The sequence below is a fragment of the Puntigrus tetrazona genome, chromosome 4 (genome assembly GCF_018831695.1).
Source record: "Puntigrus tetrazona isolate hp1 chromosome 4, ASM1883169v1, whole genome shotgun sequence".
NCBI lineage: Eukaryota > Metazoa > Chordata > Actinopteri > Cypriniformes > Cyprinidae > Puntigrus > Puntigrus tetrazona.
In genome coordinates, this window is record NC_056702.1 from 20,293,791 (window position 1) to 20,319,803 (window position 26,013).

Sequence of the window (26,013 nt, forward strand, 5' to 3'; positions counted from 1 at the left end):
GCTGAAGACACATAACGACACCTTCCTCTGTCACCATACAACCAGACAATCTGAAAACATACACAGTAAAAATCCAGAAGACATTAGTTTGTCATTAGATTTCACTTCTACAAAATCAGGGCAGATTGTATTTACAGTTGCTATTTTCTTTAGTTTCAGTCACAAAAGTAACAACAGTATCCATTAAAATGTAGTATATGTATTTTTTAAAATGTAGTGAAGTAAAAAAGTAATATTTATTTATTACAACAGCCCCCCAAACAAAGAAACTTCCAAGATACGATAATATCTTTGTCAAATGCTACTTTTAAGGTGAAATATTAATGTCTAAGTGGCATAAATAAGGAACACTGAGAAGACATCCAGGAGAAACCAAGGCAGAATATAATTGAGTATAAGACCAATTACTGCTGTTGGAAACTCAGATATGAAGTTTTAATTTTATGTTAATTGTATTTTTTTATTGTAAGAGTTCTGTCAAATGTCTGATAATTATTGGTCTGCCCACTGCATCAAAAAATAAAAGATAAAAATTCTCTTTGTTTTCCCAAAAAGTTTGAACCAGAAATATTAAAAACAAAAAAAATAATGACCAACAATCATTAATCATTAACAAATCAACAATCCTAATTTTTATTATAAGTAGTAGTATTTTTCTTTTTGTTTTTTTGTTTTGTTTGAGTTTTTTTGCAGTTAAAGACTGGAGCAAATATAGCCAGGTTCTGCAATTATAAGAAACTAAGAAGTCAAGAGCAAGACAAGTGACATGTTTAGTTTGTTCAGAGATCTATTTTTAAATACCTCAGTATGTTCAGTTGACAGTGTGAATTCTTCAGTCCTACAGAGAGCATCTTAATTCCTGAATCCTGCACATCATTGTTACTCAGGTCCAGCTCTCTCAGACTGGTGTTTGATGATTTCAGTGATGAAGACAAACTTCCACAGCACTGACCAGTGAGATTACAAGAGAGCAATCTAAACAAATCAATACATCATGATTTAATTAACTTCTATTCAACACCCATTATTAGGTTTGCAAATTTAGGCTCGTATTATGCATATATATATATATATATATATATATATATATATATATATATATATATATATATATATATATATATATATATATATATGTATGTATATATATATGTATGTATATATATATATATATATATATATATGTAATTCTTCTTTATTAAAAACACAATGATCACTAGCTTGATTAAGTGAAAAACAGTAAACATAAAAATATTTTCAAAATTTAATTATTATGCACTCCTTAAATTATGAAATGATTGTCTTGGCAACAGAGCTTTATTAAATCAGTGGTTAAATATTGACCATACTGCTCCAGACTAAGTGAATGCTTTTTGAATTGTGAATATTGTATTATGATAATCTGGGACTCACACTGATATTTGTGTCTAAAGGGTTTAAGGGTATGTTATTTTAACCTTGGAGTATACACTTTTCACATTTAAAACTTGACTCACAAATTCAGTTTTGGTTTTATATACTGGAAGATAAGCTTTACACATATTATAACATCAGTTATTATGGTTATACCATCATTGCTGTGCTGACTAAATATTATTTTGTACATATTACAGATGATAGATCAGAACAAGTATTTTACTGCTGCATTTGCAAAGCCAACTATAACTATAGATTTTTAAGAGTTGAAATAAATTGGATGTAGTACAATTTGTTGAAAATTGAAATGTATAAAAATTCATAAAAATTGACATCAAATGGCACTAAATGACTACATACTCATTGCACTAACCTCTCATTTAATTGATGATAATCACTAGAAATGAAGTGAATGAAATATAAATTATATTCCAGTTTTAAAATTGCTTCTGATTACATGTAGTCTGGGATTAAACAAAATCCGTATTTTAAGGAAAGTCAGTTCAAAGGAGCATAATTAGCATTTTGGGTTAAAATAATTTCTTAACAGTCTTATGCAAAAGTTTAGGCACAGATTTTGGTGGATTTTTTATTAAAAGATCTTAAATGTGCAATTTTTCAGCAAACCTTAGTATATTTCAGTCGACAGTGTGGACTCTTCCAGTCCAGTGGAAAGCAGTTTCACTCCTGAATCCTGAAGGTCATTGTTACTCAGGTCCAGCTCTGTCAGATGAGAGTTTGATGACTGTAGAGCTAAAGACAAGCTTTCACAGCACTGACCAGTCAATGTACAACCTGCCAATCTGAAAACAAGAAAATATGCATACATTTGCATTAAGATTGCTTTAAAAGGAACAGAATTAAACTTTATAATAAAGTTGAGAAGGCATGCGTATGGATTTTGTTTTTGTACTTTCATTTTTGCGTTGTCATGTTTTGTATTTCATCTAAAGTTTAATTTCTGACTACTGAAGATAATAAAAAAGAGTTCCTTTAGTTTTTTTGTATGTTTATGTTTTAAAACTAGTTTTTCTGAGTGTGTCCTGTCTTGTCCTTGGTTGTTTAGTCTTTTCTTTTTTTTTTTTTTTTTTTTTATTTTTATTTTTATAAAACATTTTTACAACAAATAATTAAACGATACAAAACAAGACATCAAGAATAGAAAAGCAAATCAAACAGAAAAGAAAACATTGGAGAGTTACATTGTTTCACATTTTGAACAATCAGTAATTGTTTATATTACAGTATTCGGTCCATTTCTTCCAATATCTTAAAATAAGTCCTTTTAAGTCTCCAAATTGAAAGTCAATTCTTCCATATCACATATTTCCTTAACAATTATTATCCATTCATCGATAGAGGGTGACCTGTTTATACCAGTGCCTGGTAATGCTCTTCTTACATGCTACATTTAATACATTTACAAGATATACATCTTCTTTTAACACGACATCTTCAAAATTACCAAGGTAAATTATAACAAAATCTCTTGGGATTTCATATCCCAAGATCCTTTCAAACTCCAACAAAACTTTGTTCCAAAAGGTAATATATTTGCACAGCTCAGAAAATATGAAAATGGTCAACATCGACCTGGCCACACATTCGCCAGCATATTTGTGGTGTGGATATTTGTTTACTTTTAATTTTGGGAGTAATGAAAAAACGCACCAAATTCTTCCATGCAAATTCTTTCCACCTCCGTGAGCGAGTAATTGTATGTTGCACCTTACAGGCCAGTACCATTTTCACTTGGGATTTCTTCTCCTAATTCCCTTTCCCATTTCTGCTTAATATAGTGGATGTATCCTTCCATTCTCCCTCAAGGCCTGGTAAAACTTAGAAATTATTTTGAGATTATTGTTTGTATAGGAATCAATGATCAATTTCACTATTTATTCAATTCAGTGCGACTCATTCTTTTATATTGCCTTTCAAAATAGTCCCGTATTTGTAAATATCGATAAAAATCCTTATTATCAAGTTATAATTCTTTTTAACTCTGAAAAACTTTTTGAATTGTTCTTGTGCAATGAAAGTACACAGTGCAGTTAACCCTTGATTCGCCCATCTCTTGAAGCTGGCATCAAGAAGCCCTGGTTTGAAATTATGATCTAATGCCACCCATTTTAACAAAATAATCTGACTTTGAAGGTTATACTGTTCAACTAATTTAAACCATACCTCAAGTGTGGTGAGCATTATTGCATTTAAGTTTTTTGGAAGTCAAGAATTCTTCTTTATCTCCTAAAAGGCACTGTATAGAGCAAACTTTGATTTATACATTCTATGTTTTTCCATTTAGATATATAACTTAGGTTACACCAACAAACACATGGCCTAATTTGAGCTGCATAAAAATATTCCTGTAGATTTGGCAGTGCTAGCCCTCCTTTGTCTTTTCCTAGCTGCAATGTTGTATATTTTATTCGAGGCTTTTACCTTCCCAGATAAATCTCAGGAAATTGTCTTGTCCCAAGCCCTAAATTGATTTTTAGGAATCATTACTGGAAGAGCCTGGAAAAGATACAGTAATCTCGGGACAATGTTCATTTTTACAATCTCTATTCTTGAACTAAATTCCATTGGCAGCGTTGACCATCTCTCGATGTCTCTTTGAATGTTTTTATTAATGATATTATAGTTTTTACAGTAAAGTTCTGAATATTCTTTGGTCAGAATTACCCCTAGATATCTAATAAATTTTGCATCCCATTTTACGTTGTAGTTTTGTCTGATTATTTGTGAAGGGAGAAATTAAATGTTAATATCTGGGTTTTTGATACATTTATTTTATACCCAGACAATTCACCATATTCTAACAGTAGGTTCATAAGTATATGGAGGGCAGTCTCAGGTTCCCTAAGATATATAATTACATCATCAGCAAATAACCCAATTACATGATTTTCTTCTCCAATTGTAATCCCATTTAAGTCTTCGCTTTGCCTAACTGCTTGGGCTAAGGGGCTCGATGTAGAGAGCAAAAGAGTAGAGGCTCAAACAGCCCTGTCTCGTACCCTATATAGATTAAAGGTGGCTGTTAAATTTCCGTTCACTTTAATTCTAGCTCTTGGATTTAAATAGATTGTTCTGATACACTGTAATGAATTTTCACTGAAACCAAATCGTTCAAGTACCTGGTAGAAAGGCCCAATTGACACTATCAAACGCCTTTTCTGCATCAAGGCTCAGGATAGCTGCACATTCACGTTTCTGCATAATTTTTTCCATGACATGTAATGTTCTCTAATGTTATCATGTGTCTGCCTGCCTTTGATAAAACCAGTCTGGTCCTCCTCAATTAGATCGGGTAAAAATATTTCGATCCTTTTACAGATAATTGAAGTGAATATTTTATAATCAACATTTAAAATCGAGATGGGTCTGTATGAGCCACATAATTCTTTATTTTTACCCTCCTTTGGTATCACTGTTATGATAGCTTCCCTCCATGAGAGGAAGCTTGCCTTCTTAAGAGTTTCGTTAAATGATTTTAATAGAATTTGTTTTAAGTCCTCCCCAAAAAATCTTATACCATTCAGATGGAAGGCCGCTGCTACCTGGCGATTTATTGTTTTTAATCCAGTTATTGTTTTATCTAATTTCTTCCATTGTGATTGGTGCAGTGGTAGTTCATTTTGAATTGTGCCAATTGTAGGTAGGTCTAGGGAATCTAGAAATGTTTTTATCCTTTTCTCTATTTACAGCTGGGGTTGAGAGTATAATGATTTATAGTAATTCTCAAAAATCGTTTCTATCTTTTCTGGTTCGTATATTAATTGTTTTGTTTTAGGGTCCTGAATTTTGTAGATTGTATTTAATGCCTGCTGTTTTTTTAATCGTCTAGCTAATATCTGTGTGCTTTTCGGTCCAGACTGGTTGTTTAGTCTTTTCATATAACCTAATTAAGTCTTTTTGAATATTAGGTTTTTCACACAAGGAATTAAATGTATACGGGTTCTTTACTAGCGTTACATTTCATAAGCTTTTATTTGTTACTGAAAAACACTTCTGTTAATCAGCCAGATTGCACATGTTGATTGTCTACATATTATCACTACAAAAAATAAATCAATATTTGAATATAATTGTTTGAATGAACAAACCTCAGTGTGTTAAATTGACAACTCTTCAGTCCAGCAGAGATTAGCTTCACTCCTGAATCCTGCAGGTCGTTGTTACTCAGGTCCATCTCTCTCAGATGGGAGTTTGATGATTGTAGAACTGATGACAAACTTTCACAGCACTGGACTAGTCAGTCTACAACCTGCCAATCTAACTTAAAATACTAAAAGATTAAAACCTGTTGAATGCATATTCTTTGAATGCATAATGACTTGATAATGACTGTAGTAATATTAAAGAGTGTGTGAACTTGCATGTTATACACTGTTTTATGCACTGGTTTGGCTATTTGTTTATTATGGTGACAAAATATACAGACAAAATTTGATTGATGACCCTTTCAAAAGTCTATATGCACACCAGTGCTCCTACACTAACTGGACACTGGACAGCTGTTCACATAAAAACACCCCATCTAGCTGTTCCAATTTTTAATTTTAGTTCATTCCCACATTATTCAGCTGTTCCTTTAATAGGTCTTTGTTTTTGTTAGTTGTATATCAATTTAGAACGCATACAAATATCAAGATGAAAACAGCAAAAAAACAAGACAGGAATCTTTCCAGCCACGCAACACATAAAAGTACATAATGCACATAATTGCACTGATGCATCCATATTATCTAAAGCATCTAAAGATGTTTCTGGGCTTGACTCATTTGAAATCTGAAATCAGCTGAAGTTTAATGGTTCAAAACAATTAGTGGTCCCACTTTATAATAGTTTACCTTAAGTATATATATATATATATATATATATATATAAAATGTTATTATTATACTTACACTGTTGGCCAATGCCTTACACATAACTTTTCCTTAAACCTACTCAAACCACCAAACCTGTCCACAGCAGCAGCAACAGTACTCTGTATACGCAATTAGATAGCCTTCTGATACATTTAATCACACATATTTAATCAAAGTAACTGAGTGAATATGAAAGTCAAACCTCAGTACAGTCAGTTGACAATGTGAAGTTTTCAGTCCAGTAGAAAGCTGCTTCACTCCTAAATCCTGCAGGTCATTGTTACTCAGGTCCAGTTCTCTCAAATGGGATGATTGTAGAGCTGTGTACAAACTTTCACAGTGCTGTTCAGAGAGACTACAGCTGTCGCATCTATAGTCAGAGGAATGAAATAGATATTAAATAATTTAATCCAAAGAAAAATAAGTGTGGAAAATACCTCTTTTGCACATTGGTAATTAAAGCTGCAGTCAGTAACTTTTTTTTTTTTTTTATTTGGGTCAGTTAATAAAAATAATTAATAAAAATTATTTAATTAATTAATTAATTAAGTTAATAAAAATTGCATTCTGATTAATTGTGGGTGGGCCAGATAAGTCATTAATGATGCAAATATCAGCTATATACCATACGTTTGAAATGCCTTTTTATCCATTAGACTGACACAGTAACTTAGTTTTGTATGTGTTTGCTTGGTGGGATTTGTATTTTAAAGACAACCAGTTTGAGCATAGTTAGCTTTTTGGGTTAAAATAATTTCTTAATATGAAATTGAATTATGTGACAATTAGAGATTTGACTGTTTATACATTAAAATCTAAATGCTAAGACAGACTGCTGCTTTAAACAACCCTTTTTGAAAATATCCTGCTATGTCCAGTTCCATTGTTCTGTCTCAAGATGCACACATGTAATGTACATTCAAAAGGATAACCTTCTTAGAAAGACTCAACAATGGTAGAATATCTCAACTATATGCTGAACCAAAGAAACCTCTTTCTCACGAAGACAACACCGCTTTATTCATCCTTGGACATAAAATTACGAGCACCGTCCTCACTACTAATTGCGACTAGACAGTCCTCAACTGTTATGAACTCGTCAGATAAACATTTGCACCCATGTTTAGCAGTTAAAGAAGCCCAGCCATCTGATTTTCGACTCCATTTTCCACCTTCTTTAGGCTGAAATTAGCAAAAATTAAGCACATACTAAAAAAAGTATGTTGTCACACTGCATTTGACAATAAATAAATAAATAAATAAAAAGCTTTAAGGTTAGGTTTCCCTTAAGACAAAGGCAACAGTTTTTTTTTTCTAATGTCATTAATAAATACTTACAGAGCTTTTTGCAGTTCATCATAGCAGGTATCAGTCTCCATCTACCCACAGCCGATGTGTTGTATTTCTTCAGATCAAAGTCATCTAGCACCTTCTCTGACATCTGAATCATGTAGGCTATTGTTGAGCAGTGAGCAGGAGAAAGTTTCTTCTCTGAGTTTTTTGTCTGATTTCACAAAGTCCTGAATCTCTCTGTACAGAGTCTCATCATTTATTTCCAGAAGACAGAGGAATAGATTGATGGATCTGTCAGCTGAGATATCATTCTGAAAATCGTCTCTTTTGATTTTCTCTTTAATATACTGTGTAGTTTCTCTGATTGCCTTTGGAGCTTTTCACTGTGTGGCAGTAGATCCTGTAAGAGTCTCTGATTAGACTCCAGTGAGGCACCCAGCAGGAATCGCAAAAAGATCTAGGTGTCCGTTTTCACTCTGAAGAGTTTGATCAACTGCTGATATTGTGCAGCTGACACAAAGGATTACCTTAAAGGTTTGTATATTTATAAAAACAACTGCAATTGCTCCATTTCTCTAGAAGATGACAGTAAAGCACACATAGCAGCTAGAAACTCCTGAAAACTCAAAATGTATGAAACAGTAGACTTTCTTTTGATGAATGACAGATTCCTCCTTAAAGATCTCAGTACAAATCCCAGAATACACTGATGCATCAGTGATGTCTATATTGCTCTCACTCATGTCCTCTTTGTAGAATGTAACATTTCCCTTTGCCAGCTGTTTAAAAGCAAGTTCAGCAAGTTTCACAATCACTTCTCTGTTGGACTGCAAGACTTTCTCTGGATCTTTCTCTTCATATTTCTGATTCCTCCTATTGACCTGAATCAGCAGGAAGTGAATGTACATTTCAGTCAGAGTTTGAGGGATTTCCTCACTCAGACCTTCATCCAGGAGCTTCTGAAGCACAGTGGATGAGATCCAGCAGAAGACAGGGATGTGACACATAATGTGGAGGCTTCTTGCCCTTCTGATGTGTGTGAGATGATTCTGTTTGCTTGATGCTCATCACTGATTCTCTTCCTAAAATATTCCTCCTTCTGAAGGTCATTGAATCCTGAATTTCTGTAAGGCGGCTGATGTATTTGGTGGGGATCTGATTGGCTGCCGCTGGTCTGGAGGTGATCCAGATGAGAGCAGAGGAAAGCAGATCTCCTTTCATCAGGTTTGATATCAACAAACCCAGTGATGAAGTCTGGAGTCACATCACAAACTTTCTGAACATCTGAAAACATCAGTGAAATTCTGCTTTCATCCAAACCATCAAAGATGAACACAACTTTACACTCCTCATAAATATTTGAGTCCAGATCTTCAAGTTCAGGATAAAAGTCAAGCAGAAGTCTGTGAAGAGCTGTACTGATGATCTTTAATCAAGTTCAGCTCTCGAAATGGAAGCACAAACATGAAGTCTACATCCTGATTGGCTTTTCCTCAGCCCAGTCAGAATGAACTTCTGCACAGAGGCAGTTTTCCAATTCAGCGATTCCTTTTAGTAAGAACAGTCTTTATATTATTTTCATTCTTTTACATCATGGTTCAGATAAGTGTTTAAAATGTCATTGCAGTAGATTGGAGTGTCTTGTATTTTTGGCTGCTTTCTCTATCTGTAAAACCTCATGTTCCTCATTCACTCCTTTGCTCTCTCCCTCTATAATGTAAAGTTGTGTGTAGATTCTGTTCAGAAGGGTTTGATTCTCTTGAGTTTTATTCCCTCAAATAAGCTCTCATACTATGTTCTTCATACTGGTTTTGTTTTGGCCTTTGACCCTTGTAATTCATCATGTATTGGTTGTTGAGAATCCTTGTGCAGGTCTCCAATCTCATCATCTCTATCCATACAGCAAAAACAAGAACAACACCAATAATAAATGAGAACTTGAGCTGAAAGATCTTTTAGTGTGTCATATTCAAATCTAACTGAGATACTTCAGAGTTTTAAAATACTTTAAGGCTGAAACTGCCCTTAATCAATCAAATCAAGTTTAATTCATTGAATGTTGATGTGAAAATTTCATCATGTTTGTTTCAAATCTGAAATAGTGTTTAGAAAAATTTGCCCTTGACATCAAACAGAAATGAAAAACTATTCACAAGGACACTGTAAATGGACATACAGGGATAAATGGAGACAATGCTCTCTGGTGGACACATTTGCAGGAATGATAGAACACTGTGTTTTCTTAAAAAATAAAATACTACAGAATTGACAATGTGGATGAATATTTAAAAACAGACATAGTATGCTCCTTTTTAAAATCTGTGATATAAGAATTTGTCTCTGAAGTTTCAGTTTAAAATATCCCACAGATTCAATTTTATTTATTTTCTGGAATCAGTTTTTTCCATTTACATTTTTCTGGAATTTTCTTTTTTAATGGTTAAATTACATTGTATAAAGCAAAACATGCCTAAAAAGTCATGCAATTTAAAAAGACCTCATTTTGTGAAACAACAAATGCTCACAATATTAGTTTGGTTCTGTTAACACTGCACTGGCTCCCTATCAAACATTGGATAGATTTAAAAATCTTGTTAATTATCTATATCTATATCCTGAATGGTTTAGCTCCTCAATACTTGAGTGAGCTGTTATCACATTATAGCCCTGCACGTCCGCTGCGTTCTCAAAACTCTGGCCATTTGATAATACCTATAATATCAAAATCAACTGCGGGTGCCAGATCTCTCTGGAACAATCTCCCTAACTCTGTTCGGGAAGCAGACACTCTGCCAGTTTAAATCTAGATTAAAGTCACATCTTTTTAACCTAGCTCACACATAACATTATTATGCTTTTATTATCTTTTAAAGGATTGCCTTTATTAATTAGATAAGCCAAAACCGGGAACACTCCTCATAACACTCAATGTACTCATTACATTATAAAAAAGAATGACATCTATGCTAATATTATCTGTTTCTTTCTTATTCTGTTTCTCAATTCGTACCCGGATCAGATGGTGGATCAGCACCAAGAGATGAACTTCATCAGAGACCAAAACACCTAGATGAGCCCTGTAGACAGTTCACAGGAAGCAGACGCGCACACGCACACACTCACTTACTCACACAAGTTGGCACAATCAGACATGGCTGTGTTTCAAATTTAAACTAGAAACTAGAAGTGCTGGTCGTCTGGACAAAGGAGAACTGGTCTCCAACTAAGCCCAGTTTCTTTTCCCTCATTCTGTCACGGATGAGGTTTTGGTTCCTTGCTGCTGTTGTCTCTGGTTTGTTTGGTTAGGGACAGTTCATTTCTTTAGATTTTATTACAGAGACGATTTCTGCATTTAATAAAAAATTAAGTGTTTAACCTCAAATCATTACACATTACTATCAATCTATTCTCCTAATTGATACTGTTCAGTGCCTTGATACAATCTGTAATATTAAAAGCGCTATATAAATAAAAGTGATTGGCCGACATGTGTTATAGTAGGATTTATATGTGGATTGTTGTCCAACAATTACATACATATAAAAATGTAATGATGGATGGTCATTGCGTGTATCAGAATTAGCCTATCTATTTACATTTCAGCTATTACTACTTATAATGATGAATGAAATTGGCAAATAAATAGATAAATCATGCCAATTCACACCGCATACATACACACACACACACACATACACATATACATATATATATATATATATATATATATATATATATATATATATATATATATGTGGCGATGAGGCAGAGGAAGCACAAGAGAAACAGGTGCAGTAGAAACTCCGGAGGGTGTATTTATTAGACAATACACAGAAGGTGAGCGGTGAGTCCGTGCGAGGAGTGCTGGCGGTGTGTCGAGGGTGGTGTAGCGGTGAATCCGGTGAGTGCAGCGGTGAGTCGTCTCAAGTGTTTCCCGTGCTTAATAACGTGAGGAGTCCACTGTGAGGTATTAGGGAAAGTAGCTCAGGCAGGCCCGTCCGTTGCTGTAGCTTCTGGGAGACAAAAGAAAGAGACAAAAGGTTAGCTTGCGTTACCGGAGTCTTGTGGCTCAATGAAGCCGTCGCCTGGCTGGGCTTATCTGGCCCGCGGCTGATGAGCTCCAGGTGTGGCGAATCCGTGCGTTGAGTGGCTGGTGTAGGTGTTCGTGGTTTGTTCCCCAGGCAGCGCTGATCGATCCTCGGGGCGCTCGTCACACCCCCAAGCGCTGTCCTGGTCCTGGTGGATAAAGCAGAGCGTAGTAACGGGGAAATTTGGGGTGGGTGGGGAGTGACCCCTGACAGACCTGCAAAAGCCGACCACATCCGCGATAGGCCGTCGGCGTTGGCGTTGGCTGTCCCAGCGCGGTGTTGCACGTCAAAGTGGAAGTCCTGGAGCGCGAGGAACCAGCGGGTCACCCTGGCGTTCGTGTCCTTGGCCCTGGCCATCCACTGGAGGGTGCGTGGTCGGTAAGCAGGGTGAACCGCCGGCCCAGGAGGTAGTACCGCAGTTCCAGGACTGCCCACTTTGACGGCTAGGGCCTCCTTCTCCACCGCGGCGTAGTTCTTCTCGGCGGGGGTCAGCTTCCTACTGATATATAGGACCGGATGCTCCTCACCCTCCTGGATCTGGGACAGCACGGCTCCCAGACCCACATCAGAAGCATCCGTCTGTAGCAGGAAGGGGCAGCCGAAGTCCGGGGCTCTCAGGACAGGGTCTGAGGTGAGTGCGGCCTTAATCCTCTGGAACGCTTCCTCGCGTCGGGTTCCACAGAACTCGTTCAGGCTGCCCCTTCCTGGTCAGGTCTGTCAGAGGGGCGGCTATGGAGGAGAAGTCGGGGATGAAACAACGATAGTACCTGCCAACCCCAAGAAGGCGCATACCTGGGTTTTGTTGGTGGGCCTCGGGTCTCCTGGACCGCGGTGACTTTACTCTCCTGTGGCCGGATCAGTCCTCGCCCAACTCGGTAACCCAGGTACTTCGGCAAGAGCGCCAGGTGACATTTCTTGGGGTTGGCGGTGAGTCCAGCCCGTCCGAAGATCCGAAGCACCCTCCGCAGGCGCTCCAGATGGTCTTCCCAGGTCTCCGAGTGAATCACAAGGTCGGTCAAGATAGGCTGCGGCGCACTGTTGGTGGGGTCGGAGTAAGATGTCCATTAGTCTCTGGAAGGTGGCTGGTGCCCGTGGAGCCGAAGGGAAGGGACCGGTATTGCCAGTGGCGCCGGGGTGGAGAAAGCCGTTTTGGCTTGGCTTCCTCTGACAGCGGAACCTGCCAGAATCCTTTGGTGAGATCGAGGTGGAGATATACCGGGCCCTTCCAAGACGTTCCAGCAGTTCGTCTACACGGGCATGGGATATCCGTCGAACTCGGAGACCTGGTTGAGTCGCCGTAGTCATTGCAGAAGCGGAGGGTGCCGCCCGGTTTTGGAACCAGGACGATGGGGCTGGACCACGGGCTGGGCGTCGATGGTTCAATCACCCCCAACTTCAGCATTTGGTTTACCTCCTCCCTCAATAGCTCGCCGGCGAGCCTCAGGGATCGGTAGGGCCGCTGCCGGACGATGACGCCGGAGGGGTCCGATCTCGTGCTGGAGGAGGTTAGTCTGCCCGGCGTGGGCGAGAACACATCCGAGAACTGACCGACCAAATGTTGGAGTTCCGTCTTCTGTGCGGAGCGAGCAAGGCGTTGGTGTCGACGACGCGGGCCCTCCTGAATGGCGAGTGTGGAAAGGTGTTCTCTAGTCCCCACCCACTTCTTTAACAAGTTAATGTGGTATATTTGTTCGTGCGTCGACGGTCTGGTTGGCGGACTCGGTAAGTAACCGGGCCAATCTTTTCCAGGATGGTATATGGACCCTGCCAGGTGGCCAGGAATTTGCAAGCATTGTGGGGACTAGTACCGCGACCCGATCGCCGACCTGGAATTCCCGGGGTTGTGCAGGGCGGTTATAGTGTCGTTGTTGTTGCTGCTGGGCCTGCGCGTCATGTGCTCCCGCACGAGGGGCATCACCCGTTCAATTCGGTCCCGCATGGCTTGGACGTGTTCTACGACCGACCTCTGGGCATCCGGCTGCTGCTGCTGCTCCCTGAGCCTCTTTGCCACGTCCAGCAGGCCTCGCGGCTGTCGGCCGAACAGCAACTCGAATGGGGTGAAGCCGGTGGAGGCCTGGGGCACCTCTCGCACCCCGAAGAGGACGTAGGGGAGCATCTGGTCCCAGTCCCGTTTGTCCTCGGAGACAACCCTTCTCAACATCTGCTTCAGTGTCTGGTTGAACCGCTCCACAAGTCCGTCCGTCTGGGGGTGGTACACTGAGGTGCGCAGCTGCTGGATCCGTAGCAGCCGGCAGAGGTCGTGCCATCACTCGGGACATGAACGGGGTGCCTTGGTCGGTCAGTATCTCCCCGGGTATCCCCACTCTGGTGGACAGGGTGAAGAGCTCCTGGGCGATCGCCTTGGCGGTGGCTTTGCGGAGTGGGATGGCTTCGGGGTACCGGGTGGCGTAGTCCACGATCACCAGGATGTGTTCGTGGCCGCGGGCAGACCTCGGCAGCGGGCCCACCAGATCCATCCCGATGCGCTCGAAGGGCACCTCGATTATGGGCAGCGGGATAAGTGGACTAGGGGAGGTGGCCGGCGAGGTCTTCTGGCACTCGGGGCAGGCCTGGCAGAACAGTTTCACATCTCCGTCGAGCCCGGCCAGTGGAAGCGGTCCCGGATCCTCTTGATAGTGTTGGCGGCCCGAGGTGTCCGGCCAGCGGGTGGGCGTGGCGAGCTCAAGATGGTGTCCACTTTCCTCGGGGCACCACCAGGAGCCGTTTCTCCTCCCCCCTCCGCTGGGCGACACAATAGAGTAGGCCGTTCTCCACAATAAAATGGGGAAGAGGATGGGGCCGGGCCGCGTCTCTTCTCCATCCATGAAATGTACCTGGTTCCAGCAATTCTTGAGCCGGTCATCCTCCCGCTGAGCCCGCCGAACGAGCCCCTCCGACTACCTGTTGGAACACATCAAAGAATACATTAGTAGTATTCGGAGGGGACTCACCATCTCTTCCCGCTGTCCGATGCTAGGAGAGCGGCAGGCGGCGGTTTCCTCTCCCCTCTCGCCTCTTCCGCGAGGGCTTTGAGGGCTGACAGGCTGTGTCGCGGTGTGTAGCGCCTCCTCGAAACCCGGCCAGTCCCGCCCGAGGATGATTGGTACCGGCAGGTCCTGTACGAGGCCCACCTCCAGGGGCCAGCTTCCTCCTGTCGCGTGCCACGGTGATGAGACGGGTGGAGACTTTCCTGGTGTCCCGTGGACGCAGGTCAGTGGCAGCCGCGTTCCGCGGTTCCGTCTTGGCTGGGTAGGAGGCGAGGACTGAACCAGGCTGATGGTACTGCCAGAGTCAGGAGGGCTCTGAACTTCCGTCCATTCAGGCCGGCGGGGATTTCCGGTGCGCGGCGCTGGGAAGCTCCCGGTGGAGACTGCAGCCTGCCAGCCACGCTCTAGAGGAGTTGGAAGCCTCTTCGGTTGGCATCGGCTCATCTCTCACGGTCGGGACCGCCGCCCTTTCCATTGGTCGCGGGTGCCCTCCGGCGGCGGCCGCTCCTGGGACACCCTCCGGGAAAGATGGCGCCGCCTCCCCGGCCTCTCAACGCTGTGCGGCTTCCGCCAGCTCGACCGCCTCAACCAACTCTGTGACGTTCTTGGGGTTTCTCATACCGACCGCCTGGCGATAATTCCGGGAGAGCCCGCAGGGGCCGATCTATCACCACCCTTTCCACGATGATGGCGGGGTTGGTGTCCCGTCCAGGAGCCAGTGTGCGCTAGCCGAGTAAGTTCGGCGGCCTGGGTCCTTGCCGGCTGGCGAGACTGGAAGACCCACTCTTGGAAGGCTTGGGCTGCGCAGACCGGTGATAGACCGACCCTGCCCAAGATTTCCCTCTTTAGGTCGTGCGTATACATTCGCCAGGTCGGCCGGCATGCTGAAGTAAAGGCGCTGGGGCTCTCCTGACAGCAGCGGGGCCAACGCGTGCCCAATCCCTCGGTCCCATCCCTCCGTGGTTGCGACGGCTCGAACATCTCGAGATATATTTGGGTCATCGCTGGCGGACATTTTGGGTAGCAGCTGTGTGGCTTGCATCCGGAGATCAGGCACGGCCGGGGCGTGGTTGAGTGGCGGCGGAGAGCAGCGAGCTCCTGCTCGGTCTCGTTCTGGCGGGTAGCCAAATGCTCGACGATCTGCTGCTGGCGAATGGAAACCTCTGAGAGGCGTTGGAGGAACTCCTCCATCTTCGCGGGAAGCGGCGCTGCCTGGGAGGAAAACAAAGAGAGAAGTTGATGTTGTGGGGAACCTTTAATAGAGGCGCGACAGCGCTCTTCCTTTCTCTTTGTTTCCTCTGTTCTCTTGCGCTTAAAAACTGCTCCACCACTTGTGGCGAGGCAGAGGAAGCACAAGAGAAACAGGTGCAGTGAAACCCGGAGGTGTATTTATTAGACAATACACAGAAGGTGAGCGGTGAGTCCGTGCGAGGAGTGCGGCGGTGTGTCCGGGGTGGTGTAGCGGTGAATCCGGTGAGTGCAGCGGTGAGTCGTCTCGGTGTTTCCCCGTGCTTAATAACGTGAGGGAGTCCACTGTGAGGTATTAGGGAAGTAGCTCAGGCAGGCCCGCTCACGTTGTAGCTTCTGGGAGACAAAGAAAGAGACAAAAGGTTAGCTTGCGTTACGGAGTCTTGTGGCTCAATGAAGCCGTCGCCTGGCGGGCTTATCTGGCCCGCGGCTGATGAGCTCCAGGTGTGGGCGAATCCGTCGTTGAGTGGCTGGTGTAGGTGTTCCGTGTTTTGTTCCCAGGGCAACGCTGATCGATCCTCGGACGCTTCGTCACAATAATATATATATATATATATTTGTAGATTCCACTCGCACACTTTTACTTGGGAATGAGCAGATCGTTTTCTTCACATAAGTAGCGTTGAGCTTTTTGCCAACAAATTCCACCATGTAAATAGCGTTCCGATCTTAAAGGGAATGGGACTTGAGACTTGCCTGGGTGCATTCACCGCTTTTTCCTGCCATTAATATAGCAAAAGTGGATTTTGCTATTTTTGCTGTGCCATTACAGCTTGAACCTGCATTGCATTCTAAACCATATTAGTTCAAACTTCTGATATACGTTTTTCTGAGTGCGCACATCTGAAGCACAAGGACAGAAAGCAGAAAAACTAAACTAAGTTCTCTTTCACACACATTAAGGTTTTACAAAACCTCAAGGTTAAGGTTCAAAAACAGCTGGTTGTGTCTGTGAAAGTTAACAGCTTGGATAGAAACAGCATGTTTATTTTAGATCTGTGTGGCAGAAGCAATATACAGTAAATAAATCCGAATAATCTGAAATACACAGGCAAGAATCTGAACATGGGAAACCAGACTAACAATAAGTTAAATATTGAGAACTACTAGTTTAAACTGTAATTCTGACATTTGTCTCCAGCAATGGTTACTGTCTTACCTGAGCTTAAAGGTCACTGCTCCATCTCCAAAACTAAGGGGTTCTGGCATGGATGTGTTACTCTTTATAGAAAAGCAGCTGGGTTCTGGTTGTGCTGCTCTTTTTCTTCTAATGATACAGAAAGTTAGGTAAATATTTCAGACAATGGATTTTTATCACTGATATTTTAGATGCCATTCTGTCTCTTTTTCTCAATCAATGGTTACTTTCTCACCTGGTCTCAAAGGTCACTGCTCCATCTCCAAAACTAAGGGGTTCTGGCATGGATGTGTCACTCTTTATAGAAAAGCAGCTGGGTTCTGGTTGTGCTGCTCTTTTTCTTTTACTCTAAAAGGTAATGAAGAAAAACATAATTCATGTGATTATTGCCACTGATCACTGTTGTAACTACAGTCAGTGCAGGTGTGGTATTCAAATTGGTGCTTGGCCAGACACCTCCAAGACAGCAAGAAGGCCCCTTGTAACATTATGTGTCGCATGAAAGAGACAAGGCCAAATTCCAACATAGGAAACACAGGATAACCAAAACAATGTAAATACTTCAAGGATGGACAAAAATGACTAAACAGAATGGGCTTTAAAAATGGGCTTTAAACATGGGGAAACAATCTGGGAGAACTAAAACAGGTGGACAGACACAGGAGAAAACACTGAATTGTACTAGATGCTGGACGATTAGTCGAGAAGGTGTATTCTATGAATGTTCAATCAGTTTAATCAAAACAACTCAAAAAGGTTTGATTTCCTCAAAATAGTTAAATTTCTATAGGAATAGCACACACTCCTCTTCACTGTAAGAATGGGAGCAGAAACAAAGCAGCATTTCAGTTTGGCAAATGCAGCTTCAGTTGTACTGACGACCTGAGCGCCATCTTGGTGGAGGTCAAGGTTGTCAGACTGCCTAGTTGGCTGAAATGACGCATGAAACATCTGTAAAAATGTCCGAACCCCAGAAACCTCTTCGGGGCCTTAAAGGGAATCGGGTTGGCCAATACACAGCCTTAACCTTCTCAGGGTCCATGCATACTCCCCCAGCCGTAATGATGTAACCTAAAACAGATGTGTGTGAAACGTGCACTTCTCTGCCTTAACAAACCCAATTCTCCAGCAGCTTTTGGAGCATTCGCTTGATGTGCTGCACATGTTGCTGGAAAGACTAAGAAAATGTCATCCAGGTGCTGTATTACAAATTTATAAAAGGTTAAACACAGACTCCAATATAACAGTATATGCTGAATGTGTATTGTGATTTACATTCTAAGAGCAGGAAGCCCAAGCCCCGAGACAGTTATCTTTTGTCTTTCAGTTCTTGAACATCTGGTAGGTGTCCTAAATCAAGTGTGAATGCTAATCCTAAGGTACAACTGTGCCTTTTGTTTCACCTATGCATTTGAATGACACCTGGATGCTAAATAGATCAAGGATCGGAAAGTTCCTGTTCTGGGCTAAGTTTCTGATTGCATTTGCATACTTTTGTTTTACTGGTCTCCACCTCTGTGTACTCCTCCCCCTTTGAAACATATAAACTCCAACCTAACATGTTTCAGTTAGATTTGTTTCTTGGAGATTTCTTGAAGATTTTCTTGGAGATTGCTTGATGATTTTCTTAAAGATTTCTTGAAGACTTCTTGCAGATGACTACAGCAACGAAATAAAAATGAACTCCTGCTTTACCAAGAATCTCCTGGTCTCTTCTTAAAAAGAAGCTAAAAAAGTTTCCAACACAGGTAAACATATATGAACTAATCAACCTAGAATGCTGAAGACATCAACAATGAAAGCCATCCTTCTTCAGAACAATGAAAAATTCTGCCCCACCCCTTGGAAGAAGAGGGCCGAATGATCCCAGCTGCTAGAGAATTAGAAATATATTTCTCCATGGCCTCCATCTCGGCAACCCGAAATTGAGTATAACCTGCCTAGGCGGAGACGTACCTGGTACTTGTTTCTTGCTGTTTATTATCTCACCTGGGGTTAAATGTCGCTGTTCCATCACTGAACTTAGGGGGTGACTGTGGCATGTATTCATTGCTCTTCATCGGAACACAGCAGGGTCCTGTAGATTCTGCAACTTCTGCATTCACCTCTTCTTCCTCTTCACTGTGACTCTTTTTAGAGGCGGTGCTCTTGTGCGTCTCCATAAAGAATTCAGTTCTGCATTTGGACAAAGTCACATTCAAATGAACTGTTCTCTTTCAAAATATAAAATGACAACATTCTGACATTAATTTACTGGTCTTTATTGTAGTAATTATTTAGACCAGTTTAAATTCTGATAAACATCTGTTTTACTAGTTTACTTTATTGCTGTAGTCCAGCGCTGAGAACAACGCTGCATCCGATACTTCCATACTATATAGTATGCAAAAAAACAGTATGCAGTCTCAATCCATACTACTGCATCCAACGGTTTTGCAGTACACATAAGGTGGACATTTTCCTATCCCATGAGGCCACAGGAGAGTCGGTTGTTTAATCATTACAGATCACATTAAGGTTTTTTTCTTTACTTTTTTTGCTAACGTGTGACACATAACACATGTCAACATGATGAATTCAGACACTGTGATTAAGTTAGCCAGCTCCTGTTAGCAAGCAGAATCACTGAAAGAATAAGAACAAAACAAAACAACTACAACTGCAGCATGCAAATAAAATAATACATTAAATCTCTCAAGATCTCAGCAGAGGAGGATAAAACGACTCCAAAAACATCATTACCATCTTTACTTGCTACAAACTAGGTCCCAAAGGTAACTTAGATAGCATCAAGAACACTTCTGAAATGAAGCACATGTGTAATGGAGAGCTGAATGTAAAGAGCGAGGTGACATGAGCAGCCAGGAAGCTTAAAAATGCACCTGGTACAGCACATTGTAGTGAACTTTGGTTTGACAACCTAAGCAAAATGACAAGTAGTTAAACCTGTCAGGATTAGTTAACCACTATGCTCAGCCCAGTGGACATCCATTACATTTTAGATGGCACTCAAAATATAAAGCCTTAATTGGATCTGTCCTTCTAGCTTAGAAGCACCCAACAGTGTTTAAAATAATATTTTCACAAATCATACACTATTGAAGTAGTGTAAAGCACTTTTTTCTAAGATGTACATTTGGATGTACCCTATGATCACTTGGTATCCTCTTTGGTATTAAAGGCTGTTCTGAGAGTCACAAAAGCAGAATATTAAAGCTACAGCGATAAATTTATAAAATCTTTTCGTGAGCATAGTGTAAGTAAACTTTGAAAATATATTATTGGAAGATGATAAACTCACCCAACGGACCAGCTTTTTCTTTCGTTTTTTGGTTTGTTGACGTCACTGCATGTTGATGACTCATATCCATTTCCTCTGAAGAAAACACGCAGAGTTTTCACGCAGGGGGGCACTACAATTGCTTGTTGACGTTTCAAATAGTTTTAAGCAGTTTAAAAAGATAAACTGTAAATTATAACATCTTGGGACATTTTTAGACTAGAAAAAGTGTTTTATAGTTATAACTGGAACTGGGTAGATTACTTAAAATAAATTAAAATAAAGTAATTTTAAATTATCATTCATTAAAAAAAAAAACATACAAATGCCATGTTGTCATTAATCAACATCAGACAACCATGAACATGCAAATGCGATAATTATTCAAATATTCTATATTCTCAGGCCATTGCTGCAAATGAGCTGACCACATCTTTAAAATGAGAGACTAATAAATACTTCTTTGTAATGCAATTGAATATGCCTTGTTTGTGTGACAGAAGGAACTAACCAGACATGGATTCAGTGAAGGCATCTAAAGAACTTTGTTTACCACTAATACTTTTATGGACCATCAAGTAGAACAGATGCTGTTTACGGTCGTGTGGTTCAAACTTTAGTAGCGCAGGTGTCCTACCCCTGCTAAAAACTATTGAGATCGCCCTATTGACTTTTCTCAAACAATAATACAATACAATACAAAACTATTTTAAATTATACATTTACAATTCAAAAAATATAAGATTCTTTTACTACATCGGATGGGAAAAAATCTGTATTAAAAAGCCATACTACCTAATAGAATGAATATCATGATTAGCAGTGTGGATGTATGTCGTGTCAATATTGCTCAATATTGAGTACATCCATGCAGTGTCACATCTCCGGACTCTGTTATTGTTTTTGACTCGTGCCATGTGCTCTCTGTGCCCTACCTTCCCTTCATGTTAATTGTGTAATTGTCTTCACCTGCTCCCTGTTAATTTGATCAATTTCCTTGTGTATTTCAGTCCTGTGTCTTTGTATTCCGGTTGTCCGATCGTCAATGTCCTTACCCGATGTCCATGCGTGGTTTTTGTTCCTGAGGTCTACTTGTGCTTTTTGTTCTGCTTGCTTTTGTATATTTATTTTGCCCGTTGAGATTAAATCTGTTTAAGTTTATTTTGCTTCTCGAGTGCTCCTTCTCTCGCGTCAAACCACGAACGTGACATGTAGCGTCACAAATCATGATACAACACTATTTAAGATTAAAAATATAGTATTTACAGTATATATATTTTATATATATATTCATTCATTACACACAGACTTTTAATATTTCAAATTGTATATTAATTTTTATGACTATACCTGACAACTAATCCCTAAACTAAAATCCCAAATTCAGTATCTCAGAAAAGTTTTATATTGTGATATGGTTTAATATTGAAGTCACCTGTGCCACACTGTAATCAGATAATTAACTCAAAACACCTGCAATGGCCTTTAAATGGTCTCTCAGTCTAGTTCTATAGGCTACACAGTCTTGAAGAAAACTGCTGACTTGACAGTCGTTCAAAGACGACCATTGAGAACCTTCATAAGGAGGGCAAGACATTGCAAAAGGTCATTGCAAAACGAAGATCTTTGCACAGAATCCATGTTGCTTGAGGTCCACAGTCAGTTATGGTTTGGGGTCTGTTGTCATCTGCTGGTGTTGGTCCACTGTGTTTTCTGAGTTCCAAGGTCAAGCGCAAGCCATATACCAGGAATTTTTAGAGCACTCCATGACACATATAAGGAGGTTGAAATGTATAAAAAAACAACATAGAAAGGTGGCTTTAATGTATATTGTTAGTTTGACACAGAAAGAAGAATTTGTATAAAAATATATGCATTTTTAAAAATATGGCCAAAGAACAAAGAATCGGCCAACTTCCGATCGCCATAACTTTTGTTATGGGCAAAATATGTTTTCAACTTGTGTTGGGTTTTCCTAGATTGCATAACGTTTAGTTAATGAATTCTTAGGTAATTGTGCTTATTTTTTTTACTGTTTCTTATTTTTTATTAATTAATGAATGACAATTCTGTTTTTACTTTGTCAATATGCAGTTTAGCTCTTTCTGTCAGAGCTTTTGCTTGAAATGCTTTATTTTGGCCACTAGATGTCCCTATAGAGCCCTCGTGTCTGCGTTGTTTGTTTCTAATCAGTGCAACTGCTTTCACATGTGCCTCGTTTTAGCCAATGTATTTAAACAGAGGACTTCGTTTGGGTTCTTTGCTTGGATATTGATGTTCCTTAGCCAGTCCTATTGTAAGTCTACTCTAGAACTTTTCTTGGCAAATCTTTTGTTTTTATGTTAATATTGGCTTGTTGATGCCTTTTCCCTGAATTTAGTTTTGGAGTTTTTTTCCCTCCTGTTGTATCTTTTTTGGACTGATGATTATTGTTTTGACCTTCTCTAAGAAAAGGATTTTTTGTACCCTTTGCTTTTGCTCATTAAACTTTGTTGAGTTAATCCAAGAACGCGGCCTCACTATTGGGTTCAACTGTCTTCTGTGGCTCAGAGGTGGAACATAAGAATCTCTTGCCAGAGACCCGGGTTCTAGCCCCAGTCCTGACTTCTTTCAAAGAAATGTTTTAAGTTAACACAACTTACAGTTTCTAAATTTAGTAATTTATCTACCATTTTCAGGCACATTTTCATGCTTCCCTTTGATTTTATTCAAGCATGTGTCCATCGTCCACCAGACAAAGCATGAAAACATATTGGAACTTAGCAGTTAATCACATGACACACCGAACAGTAATCACTCTGGTGTGATTTTTACATGTTAAAGATCTACTTTACATCTGAAACTCTTCACCTTCTCTTACGTGTGAATCTTCATGTGTTTCTTAAGGTTTCCTTTTTCAGTGAAACTCTTTCCACACTGTTGGCAGGTGAAAGGTTTCTCTCCGGTGTGAATCCTTATGTGGGCATCGAGGTGTTGTTTATGTGCAAAACTTTTCCGCATTGAGGGCAGGAGAAGGCTTCTCCCGTGTGAATTCTCATGTGGTTTTTAAGATGCGTTTTTGAATAAAACTCTTTCCACACTGCTTACATGTGAAAGGCTTCTCTCCAGTGTGAACTCTCATGTGGTCTTTAAGGTTTCCTGGTTTAGTAAAACTCTTTTCACACTGTTGGCAGGTGAAGGGTTTCTCTCCAGTGTGAACTCTTGTGTGGTATTTAAGATTTACTTTTTGAATGAAACTCTTTCCACACTGTTGGCAGGTGAAAGGCTTTTCTCCGGTGTGAATTCTTGTGTGGACTTCAAGCTTTCCTTTTTGTTGAAACTCTTTCCACACTGATGGCAGGTGAAATATCTTCTGTTTGCTGTCTTTTGATCTCTTTTTCGTGTCTTTTCAGAATGAATGTCATCTTCTTCTTTATTGAATTCTTGACTTTCCTCTTTCAGTGTCGTCAGGTCTAATGCAAAAAAAAGATAAAACCTAATTAACGCCATTTTAATAGCACAAAAACAAAAATCAAAACCAACATGCATAGATCCTAAGTAGACTAAGTCTTAAACCCACAGCTCTGCAGATTTGAAGAGTCAGAAGATTAGCTGGATTAGCTGGATCAGGTTTGAATGGGGTTGGAACTAAAACCCTCAAGAATTTGAGATTAACACACTAAGCTCAAAACCTCTTCCCATCATTAGATGATATGTATGTCTTAATGATGAGTTTTGTATGTTTCATTTCTCATTTTATAGGTAATGTGACATGTAATTTCAACATATCTGTCCACATGAAGTTCTCGCTCCATGTCAGATAAAACCATTTCAATTACAAGACTGATAAGACATTCTTCAAAAATGTTTAATAAATGTTTAATAAGGATCAAGTAAGTGAGTCCAGCTTTTAGAAGAAAACCCACCTGTTTGTTCCTCAGAATCTTCACGTTTGATTCTCAATGTTTCTTCAACCTTCACATCTTCACTCTCCATTTTAATAAAACACCAGTTTCTTCTTGACTCTCTGTTTCTTCTATCTTTCGTCTTCTTCCTCCTTAAGCGCCAGTTTTGTTTGTTCCTCGGTTTCTTCATGTTTGACTCTCAGTGCTTCTTCAATCTTTACGTCTTCGCTCTCCTTTTTTATAAACAACATTTTTGCTTGTACCTTAGTTTCATGCTTGACTCTGAAGGCTTCTTTGATCTTCATGTGCATTGATGTTACTCCTCATCTCATTAATGATGTTTTTAAATATAAGGTTAAGACAAAATACCTGCAATATCCCTTTACAGCTGTAGTTATCTCAGCAGTGAAGTTCAGAGATTGAGACACTTCGGTCTTCAAGACTGACTAAAACACTGAATCACTCTAGTTTTATACAGATTTCAGGAGGCCATTATCAAAAGATTAAGTATGCAAATAATGTAAGCAGTTACAGGAATTTACCCATATTTTCACCAACTCTAATCAGCATAACTATAACACTCATTATAACAGAGATTGGAGAAGGTTCACACTCAACACAGAGACTGATTAGCATGAACCATGACCATCAGTTAAAGTAATGAGACAAAAGCAGCAAGACACAATAAAGACACCATTTGTTCCTCATTTTTATGTAAATCTCCCATACAGCAAGACAAAATGTCAGTATACTTTAAGCGTGTTAATGATTAGTTAACATAACTTAAAGTGTGCTATTTTGGATAAACTGTTTTATACTAAGTGTATTTTAGTCGTAATAAAATGTATTAAAAGTGTATTTAGTGTACTTTTTGATGCTAAATTGGTATAGTTAGTACACTTAGTATAGTGGTATAGTTAGTAACAGCAACAACACACAAAATTCAAACATTCAGTATACAGCAAAAGTGAATACAACCATGTAGCATCACTATAAATCACATGATACAGTACTGTTGAAGCTGAAAATTATACATTCTAAAAAAAAGTGCTGGGCTATTGCTGTAAACACATTCTTGGGTTAATTGTGTTGGCTCAAAATTCTGGGGTTGTTTGAGGTAGCGTAAACACACATTGTTTGTTCATGCTAGGTCAAATGAAATTTCTTTAACATTTTTCACTTAATGCTTCATTAACTAACAAAATATTTAATTTACTGTCTGCGAACTCTATTGTTTTGTAATGTTTTGCAAGATCATTTTGTATTAACATTTATTTTTTTAATGGCATGTCTTTCAAGTGTATGTCCGCGATGCCATGTGTTCACAATATTTTAATTCAAAAATTTAATTTTCACAATATATCTCTCCACCTAAACCTAACCCCATGAGTAATGCCTAAAATCAGAGAAAATTATAGATGAATGACACTGACGTACAAACAACAAGTGTGAGCCTAAACTTCACAAAAATTATAAACTGGTTCTTCAAATCTCGTTGGTCACAGGGTCCTATATACAGTGGGTACGGAAAGTATTCAGACCCCCTTAAATTTTTCACTCTTTGTTATATTGCAGCCATTTGCTAAAATCATTTTTTACAATGACAAATATACGCCACATCTGTGTGTTACACAAGCCAAGAAACATTGAAACAGAAGCCTGTGCAGGAAGTGTCAGACATATTAGTCATACACTTGGGTGAGAATACTATTTCTAATCTGATCTATACAGTTTAAACTCTAAACTCTAAACTCAATAACCTGGAGCACTTCAGATCCCCACCTTCATCATTTGAACTCATG

At 39.9% G+C, this 26,013-nt stretch overlaps 1 long non-coding RNA gene and 1 pseudogene across 1 annotated transcript; both read right to left on the reverse strand.

Moving 5' to 3' along the window:
* Window positions 1-24,302, reverse strand: part of LOC122342269 — a 38,054-nt pseudogene extending 13,752 nt beyond the window's left edge.
* LOC122343168 lies at window positions 9,417-17,400 on the reverse strand. Its single transcript, XR_006250688.1, has 3 exons — window positions 17,283-17,400; window positions 17,069-17,176; window positions 9,417-9,477 (listed from the first exon to the last, which is right to left on the reverse strand). It is a non-coding gene; the product is annotated as an uncharacterized LOC122343168 (long non-coding RNA).
* Window positions 24,303-26,013: the final 1,711 nt, after the last annotated feature.